An 8,282-nucleotide genomic window follows, 5' to 3' on the forward strand; every position below is an offset into this window, starting at 1 on the left:
TGAGTGATACCCCATGCCACGAACTCTTAATCTGAAGCTCAAATCCAACAGGAAAGAAACTGGATCAATTCGGGACCATCTCAGGTAGCGGTCCCTTCTCCCTTGGGCTTTACCTGGCATCACGTCCAGCTTCCAGGGGTTCGCAGAGTTTCCAGACAGCAAGGGAGCAACCGGCTCCCGCATGCATGAGGGAAGTCGTGGGTTCAGCCTGCTCTCCAGCCCCCACTCCTGAAGCTGCTGCCGCACCCCCATCATCCTGACCACTGCAGGTATGTCAGTCTTCCTTCGGTTGCAACTTCGGTTCTTTTCGTGAAAGCACATGATAAACCAGCTGCCCCCTGTGTCTTTCTGGGGCCAGGGGTGTGTGTGAGCCACTCTGCCTTGATACCTTCCGAGTCTTCTTGGGAACTCAGCGAACAGGCCGGGGGCCAACCAATGGTCATGAAGGTCCAGCCCGGAAAGTCCCGCCCTCAGGTGGGATTTCCATTGTGCGCTGGACCCCAAGGTTACGTCTCTGGAGTCATGGTTCTGTCTCTGGAGTCATGGTTCCCAGCTTGGTCTGCCCGTCAGACTCCCCATCAGCTTGAAAACTACCAAGGCCCGGGCTCCACCCCCAGCCAGTTAAGTAAGAGTCTGTGAGTTTGGGGACTCAGGCATGACATTTTTGTAAACGTCCCCAGAAAGCCCCAGAGTGATTCCAATGTGTAGCCGGTTTTGAGAACTACTTCTAGATGGTTGAGTGGGAGATTTCTAGAAGGATTTTGTCAAAAGTTTTCATTATTTGCTATCAGGAGTTTACAAGTGACCATGTCACCGTGCTCATTAGAGTGGAGCATTATAACTTCGTCATTATTAATTTGATCGTTGAAAAATATTTTATTGATCAGGTTTAATATTTTTCATATGCTTATTTTTTTTTAAGATTTATTCATTTATGTTTAGAGAGGGAAGGGAGAGAGATAGAGAGAGAGAGAGAGAAACATCAATGTGCGGTTGCTGGGGGTTATGGCCTGCAACCCAGGCATGTGCCCTGGCTGGGAATCGAACCTGGGACACTTTGGTTCCCAGCCCGTGCTCCATCCACTGAGCTACGCCAGCCAGGGCATATGCTTATTTTTTATTAGTATTTCCTTCTCATGAATTGTTGGTTCATGTCTTTGTTACATTTTTATCCTGAGATGTTTAGTGGGATTTTTAAAGAATTATGTGTATTAAATATTAACTATCTGGTCCCCATGTGTTATCATGAACTCTGTTTTCTAAAAGCAGCACTGTGCAATAGAGTTTCCTGTGCTGATATAAATGCATAGAAATATCCACATTGTCCAATAAGGAGCCACAATGGAGCTCCATGTGGCTAATGAGTACTTAAAATGTGGCTACTGTGACTGAGGAACTGAATTTTTTTTATCTTTTTATTAATTTTAGATGTAAATGACCAGCTGTGCTGGTGGCTACCATGTGGCACGGTGCAAATCTAAAGGGTTTATCTCCCGACTACAGAAAAGTCAGCTTTTTCTATTGACGCAATAGTTATTTTAAGAGTTTTTTCTTATAAGCTCTAGTTTCAGTGGATTATAATGAAGAAATGAAAATATGGTTTCTATAATTATATTTTTATAAACTTAATTAATGTTCTTTATGCCTTGACATGTACTCAATTTTTTAAAAAAATCAATGGAATTGAAAGTCTATAAAATTTTACATTTACTAATTTCGTTTTACTAATTACATTACGCTACCTAGATATATCCTCTTATTTTTATCAACTTGCTCTATCGTAGATGGCATTGGTATTTCAGTATCTCACTATACTTGTGTTTCTTCCCACATGTCAAATAGTTCTTTGCTATATACGTTTTCATGTTATGTTAATCAGCTTATAAATGCTCAGGACTACAAAAACATAAATATGAATTCCATTTTGTGTCAGTATAAAAAAGTCCTTTTTGTTTTCTTGAATCGCGTTTGCCTTGAACTTTCTTTTGGTAAATATCAGTGCCGCCCCTGCTCTTGTTTGCCTGGTATATTTTATTCTATCCTTCTAATTTTATTCTTTCTGTATAATTTGATGTTGGTCTCCCTGTTGTAAGAAACATAGTTGGATTTCTGCTTTAACTCAGTCCAAGTATCTGCCTTTAACTTCAGTTGTGGAGAACTGTTTTATGCCGTTTTAACACTGGTGAGTTTAGTCCTGTTTCCGTCCTCTTTGTGCGGAGTTTGGGACTGCAGAAAACAGCTGTTTTCACTTCCTGCTTTATGCCTTTGGCTGTGTACTTGCTCTTTTCATTTATAGTGATTTGGAAGATATATTTTCCCTACTCTGATGTATATCATGGAATTTATGATGTTTTTATCTCTCCCTGCCTTTCCCATTTTCACAATTATAAATTTAATTAGGAACTATAGACTCATTTTATGGAAGGCCCCCTCCTCCTTTTTTTCCCCAAATAAATCCTCAAGAGCTCTTCTGGCTTCGTTTGGGGTAGTTACGTTGTTTTATTTCTCTCTGGGTTTTTCAGGAGTTTCGGTGTTTGCTACCAATTCTTTTATATGATTGCTTTCTGGTTGTCAAATTCTTCGTCTAAAAGCCCAGAGGAAAAGTGAGTGGTGGTGGTGGGGAGCACTTCAGAAAATAGTTATACAGCACTGTGGGAACGTGTTTGGCTTCTGTATGTGTTCTAGTAGAGAGATAAGAGGTGGGAGGTGACTGAATTTTTTAACATTTGTTTAAAACATATATAACATATATTATGCTATTCCCAGAGTATATTTTCTTTAAAAAAAAAAAAAGATTTATTTTTAGAGAGGGAAGGGAGAGAGAAAGAGAGAGAGAGAGAAACATCGATGTGTGGTTGCTGGCGGTCATGGCCTGCAACCCAGGCATGTGCCCTGACTGGGAATCGAACCTGCAGCACTTTGGTTTGCAGCCCGCGCTCAATCCACTGAGCTACACCAGTCAGGTTCCCAGAGTATATTCTCTTTCTGCTCTCTCAAAATCCAGTGCCCAGTGGATATACCAAGGCTTGGCATAAGGACTTAACTTTAGATTTTATTCCTAGTGCCAGTTATTTTTGTTTTCTTTCTTTCTTTCTTTCTTTCTTTCTTTCTTTCTTTCTTTCTTTCTTTCTTTCTTTCTTCCTTCTTTCCTTCCTTCCTTCCTTCCTTCCTTTCATAAGTCATTGAGTGGAGAGCTAGGTTAGGTAGATGCTAATGTGCTGTCATACTGACACCTGCACCTCAATTTCTAGACAGCACTACATTTTCAAAAGTTCGTAAAGATGTGTGTAGGTATATATGTATGAATGTATATGTACGGTATGCAGCTCCATTCCAAAAAGGTTCAAGGATACTTACAATGGTACATTCAATTCACTCAGATAAAACATGAAAAAGTACAGATGTTGGGGCAAAGTAAAACCATGGTCAGTATATAAAATGAAAGCCCTAGTCATTAGAGGTGGGTCACAGAATTAGGCTTCCCAGCAGTCACAGTAAGGAAGGACACAGGACCCACAGTTTCAAGATACATGACAACTTGAAGATTAAGTCAAATCCTCGGTCGGGACCAGCACAGCTTTTCTTGATGGATGGGACCTCGAGACATTTTTTCCAGTTCTCCCAGAGGGGGCGCTATATGAACCTGTGGACCTCATGCTCAATACAGGCAATAAATCCGGTGGAGTTGCACACAGCCATTTTTTGAAATGTCCTTCAAGGTAGATTAAATACGATGGTAATCCCTGCTCCAGGCCCCCAACCCTCCCAAAAAGGAATTTTCCGAGAGGCCCTGTCTAAACACAGGGATGGAGGCCCCGCAACATAATGGTTAATTGTGCGAGGCTGCCGAGGGGATTTCTGAGTTCAGATCCTGGTTCAGTTGCTTGCCAGGAGTCTGGCCTTAGGCAATTGACCCATTTCTTTGTTACTTCAACCAGCAGGTTCACCCAGGGGAGGGACTGATGGAGACATTGTTCCACAGGCTGGGGGTGGGGGTGGAGGTGGGGGGAGGGTGTGTGATGAGTCAGGCTGAACAATAGCAGGCAGGTCTCCAGCCTCAAGTCCTTGAACCCCTGTGGTGGGTCTTGGAGGAAAATGAATAATCAAGTGGTAGAAAATTAGAGGGGAAAAAAGTGTTCGATCAATTCTGAGAGTCACATTCTTTTTAACATTGTAATATCTTTAAAAGCAGGGCACATTTAAAAATTGATGGTGTGCCGCAGTTGCACTGACAGCATTGTTTTTCTTTCTTGGTGGAGTGTACAACGATGGTGCATATTTGCGTTTGTAACATCTTAGATTCCATGAAACGTGGCAGTGGTAATTATTCTAAGAGACCAGCTTTTCTCACGGACGCTGTTTGGAGAGGTAGGACGGTCCCGCCGTCTAAGAAGGTCATGGCTGTCCTGTTAGGGTTCTGTCGGAGGAGGTGCTGAGGGGAAATCTGGGTCTCCCGAGTTAAAAACAAGCCGCCTTTTCCAGGTCCCTCATAATGAAGGGAAAGAACTACGCGTACTGGCAAACTCCTTTGTCAACCAGACAGAAGAGTTAAACCACAGACAGACATAACGTGTGATTAGAGGAAGGTAGGGAACAAGTGCACAGCCTGCCAGGGTCCCCTCCAGTGCCACGCACCCTGGGGTTGTGTATTTTTTTCACCAAGTCCAGCCGGAACTAGTCACTGCTCGTAGGCCCACCCTCTGACCTTTCCCTCCCGCGGAGCAGTGCGGTGCCGTCCAGGCTGGCCCTCAGTGCGGCAGGAAGGACGTGGGTGATCACGGTGACAGAGCGCAAAGACGCCCACGTGGCATGGCCAGGGCACTGTGGATACCTACCCCGGCCCAGCTTTGGAGGCGCTCTGTTTACCTTCAGGGGAAGCTCACAACCTATTCCCCCCAGAACTGTGCACCTAAAGTGTTCAACTGATAAATGCTCTATTAACATAGCTGGTTTTCTTTTTCTAAGGATTTATGGCGAGGCAGGGTGTGGAAGATACAGAGGATCGGTCAGGGAACAACAGAAATGCTACCGCCTTCAAGGTGCCCGGGGCAGGGGCGACCTAGACGCCCCCTTGTAGTTTGCGTGGTCACGTGTCCCAGCCTGCTTGGGGCCGTTTATGCCTCTCGTCCCAGTAAAACTGTTACCAGGGCTACCCGGGACTCCGCGGAACATTCTCGTGCTGGTGACAATTTATACGATCACCCTGCGGGAGTCAGTGGAGTCCATCCTCTCATTGTATTCAGACGGTGTGAGAAATAAAATAATTTAAATGTAGCACAATAAAAAAAATAGCATACTTAAAACCTTCAGAACAAGAATTTGAAAACCAAGCAATCACCCTTTGTAATAAATAAAATACGAACTCAAATTAAAAAGTAAGTAAGAGATACCATGGTATCAGAAGCTTCCATATTGAACTTGTTATGTGAAAAACATTCGCCATTAAAAGAACTCTTTTAAACTAAAATTTCAAAAAGAAGTATTTTTAAAGTGTTACACTAAAAAAAAAAATGTAATACTCTTAAAAGACAATACAGAGAACCTGAACATCAAATAAATGGCAAAATCGGATAAGAATATAAGTAGAATAAAAAGCAACAAGAATAGAGAGGAAAAAACTCCCTAAAACAATATATACCTCTGCATGAACTACACACAGATATGTCTATATGTATCATGTGTTTATCTCCTTAGTAAAACAAACAGGAAAGTGAGAGAGAGATGGGGAGAAAATGAAGACCACGCCAGGGCTGGCAGTGAGGGGCACCCCGGTGGTTTGCTGACGCCGTGTGAGGGGCCCAAGCTGAGTCCCCGCGGGGGAACAGGTGTGAGGGCACCCCGAGAATTACCAATGACCTCGTTTCCTAAACCCCATCAACCACCTGAAACAGAGGCCCCGCGTACAGCGGGGGAGAGACGCTGCGTATTTGAGTGCGTGCCACTCAGACTTCCAAATGCCTGAGCACTGTGTTCCTGTTTTCAGACCTTTTCGAAAAGTGGTCACGTGAAAAAAAAAAAACAAACTCCCCCTTAAAAGCCCCTGATTAATGAAAACACCCCAGTCCCAAACTCTGTGATAGCAAAGGGCATCGTTTACAAAGATGATGAAACCCACAAAGGAAGAAGCTCCACGGTGTTAACAGCCAGCCTAGCACCAGGCGGAAGCAGGGGTGTGGCCGTCTTTATGAAGCGTGCGCATTCAGTTGTATTGAACAAGAGCTGCAAAAAGTGAGAGCGGGCTCACCCACTGATCAGAATGCCTCCATCCAATCAGTGGCACAGCAAAGACCGTGTCCTACTCTCTTGCATTTGCTCTGCAGTTTCATATTTTATTTATTAACATGTGAAAAGCTCCCGGTTTTTTCATTAACCCAGGCAGTTGATGGCCTGAGGGATGGGTTTACAATTTGATGAGGTGAATTCCTCAGCACATTAAATTAAAACCTCTGGTACTTAAGCTCCCAATCTAATTTTCACCCTAGTTTATGAGGCTCTCTTGAAAATTCTATTATCCTAATGTATACATCTAATTCTCGAACTCCTGTAAGAAACAGTACTTCCTACCAATTGTAAAGTCAAAAAATATTCTTAATTGCCGCTGTGGAATATTTAAATTTTCTGCTTACTGGACCATTAAGTGTAGGAATAGAGGTACAGTCTGGGGATTTTGCCCCCTCAGATTGCAATCGTTGGAAATTGTAGCAAAATTCCTCATCTAACTAGGAAGTCTGCCAAATAAAGTTTTTGCTTGGATCACGACATTTCCTATACAATAACTCCACTTGCTTTTCTTGGCTCAGGTCCTTAGAAACCCAATGAATATATGATTCAGAAAGCCAGATGGAAGAAGGAAAAGCAAGAAAGGCAAGGTAACTTGAGGCTGGAGGACATTGGTTGGCTCCAGCCCACGGGTGTTAATAAGGGGCCCTTGCGTGTGAGGTTCGGCTGCAGTGGGAGTGTGCACACCCTCTGGAACTCATCCTAGATGCTCCTCCCCGGGGTGACTGCAGGGCCCCCTCCCTCACCTTCCCGGCTTTCCCTGGCATGGGTCTTCCCTGATCATCCTGTCTAAAACCTCTCCGCCTGGAGCCCCATCCCATGCCCCCCCGTACTGATCCCCTTCCCCTGCATTATTTGTCTCCAGAGCATGTTTCCCCATCTAACATTTCTGTTCATTACTCACCTTGTTTGTTGTATATTTCCCTTATGAAAACAAAGCCCTGGGAGGGCAGAGATAACCACAATTTTATATCTTTTCCTTGACTATTACCGTGTGTTTTCTTAAATAGTATGTGTTGTTTGACGTTGAGCTTTATGGAAATGTGGCCCCCGTTTGTTGCCTTCTGCGACTTGCGTTTTGCATCCATCAGTATGTTTCTGAGATTCCCCTTTGCTGACATCTGAGCTACAGTGCGTTCCTGACTTTTCCGCTCCCCTCCTTTCAGTGGCAGTTTTGGTCTTTTCCTCCTTCTGTCTTTGAGAAAGCGAACAGCACCGTTGTAGACAGTCTTGGCGTGTCTGCTGGTGCCCACGGGCAAGTGTAGCCCTGTGAGCACAGCCCGGAGCGGAACTTCTGGCCGCAGGATAGACGCGTTTGCAGCTTTAAAATGTGGCGTCTTGTTATCTTCCAAGCCGCTGCCCCAAGTCACACCCCAGAGCACCCTACGAAAAGCCCCCTTTAATGAACTCCTCGTCCCCACTTGCTGTTTTTGGCTTCCCGTATTGGCCTGTCTGATGACTGTAACGCCATACATCACTCTGATTTTCAGATGCACTTCCCTAATTAATGAAATTGAGCATCCTTTCCTGTCTGGTGGCCACTGCGTGTTACTATTCTGTGAAATAGTGCCCTTTTTGCCTGTTGTTTGTCTTTCCTTTTTGATTTTAGGAGTTCTTTATAAAGCCGGATATGAATCCTTTACCAGTTATATGGATATTATAAATATGTTCTACTCCTCTCTGCTTCCCTTCTCCCCTCCTGTCCTGGTCACCCTTCCCCCCAGAACATCTGTCTGTCTGTCTGTCTGTCTGGAACAGGATGGGGGCCCAGCCACGTCGTTCCAACGTGGAACGTGGAGTCGTGTTCCCATCACACGACTGTGGAGAAATTCCCAGTAGACTCCAATTGCTAACATCACTCCATGACCTTAACTTCCTGAACACAGAATTTATGGGCAAATGGCACAACTTACGGGTAATTTAATAGCAGCTATAACGCTTTGGAAATTTTAATTCCAGTTGTTGAAATTATTTGCATAAGTGTTATTCTGAGAGTCAAAGTT

The sequence above is a fragment of the Phyllostomus discolor genome, chromosome 10, assembly GCF_004126475.2.
Source record: "Phyllostomus discolor isolate MPI-MPIP mPhyDis1 chromosome 10, mPhyDis1.pri.v3, whole genome shotgun sequence".
In the NCBI taxonomy this organism is placed as follows: Eukaryota; Metazoa; Chordata; class Mammalia; order Chiroptera; family Phyllostomidae; genus Phyllostomus; species Phyllostomus discolor.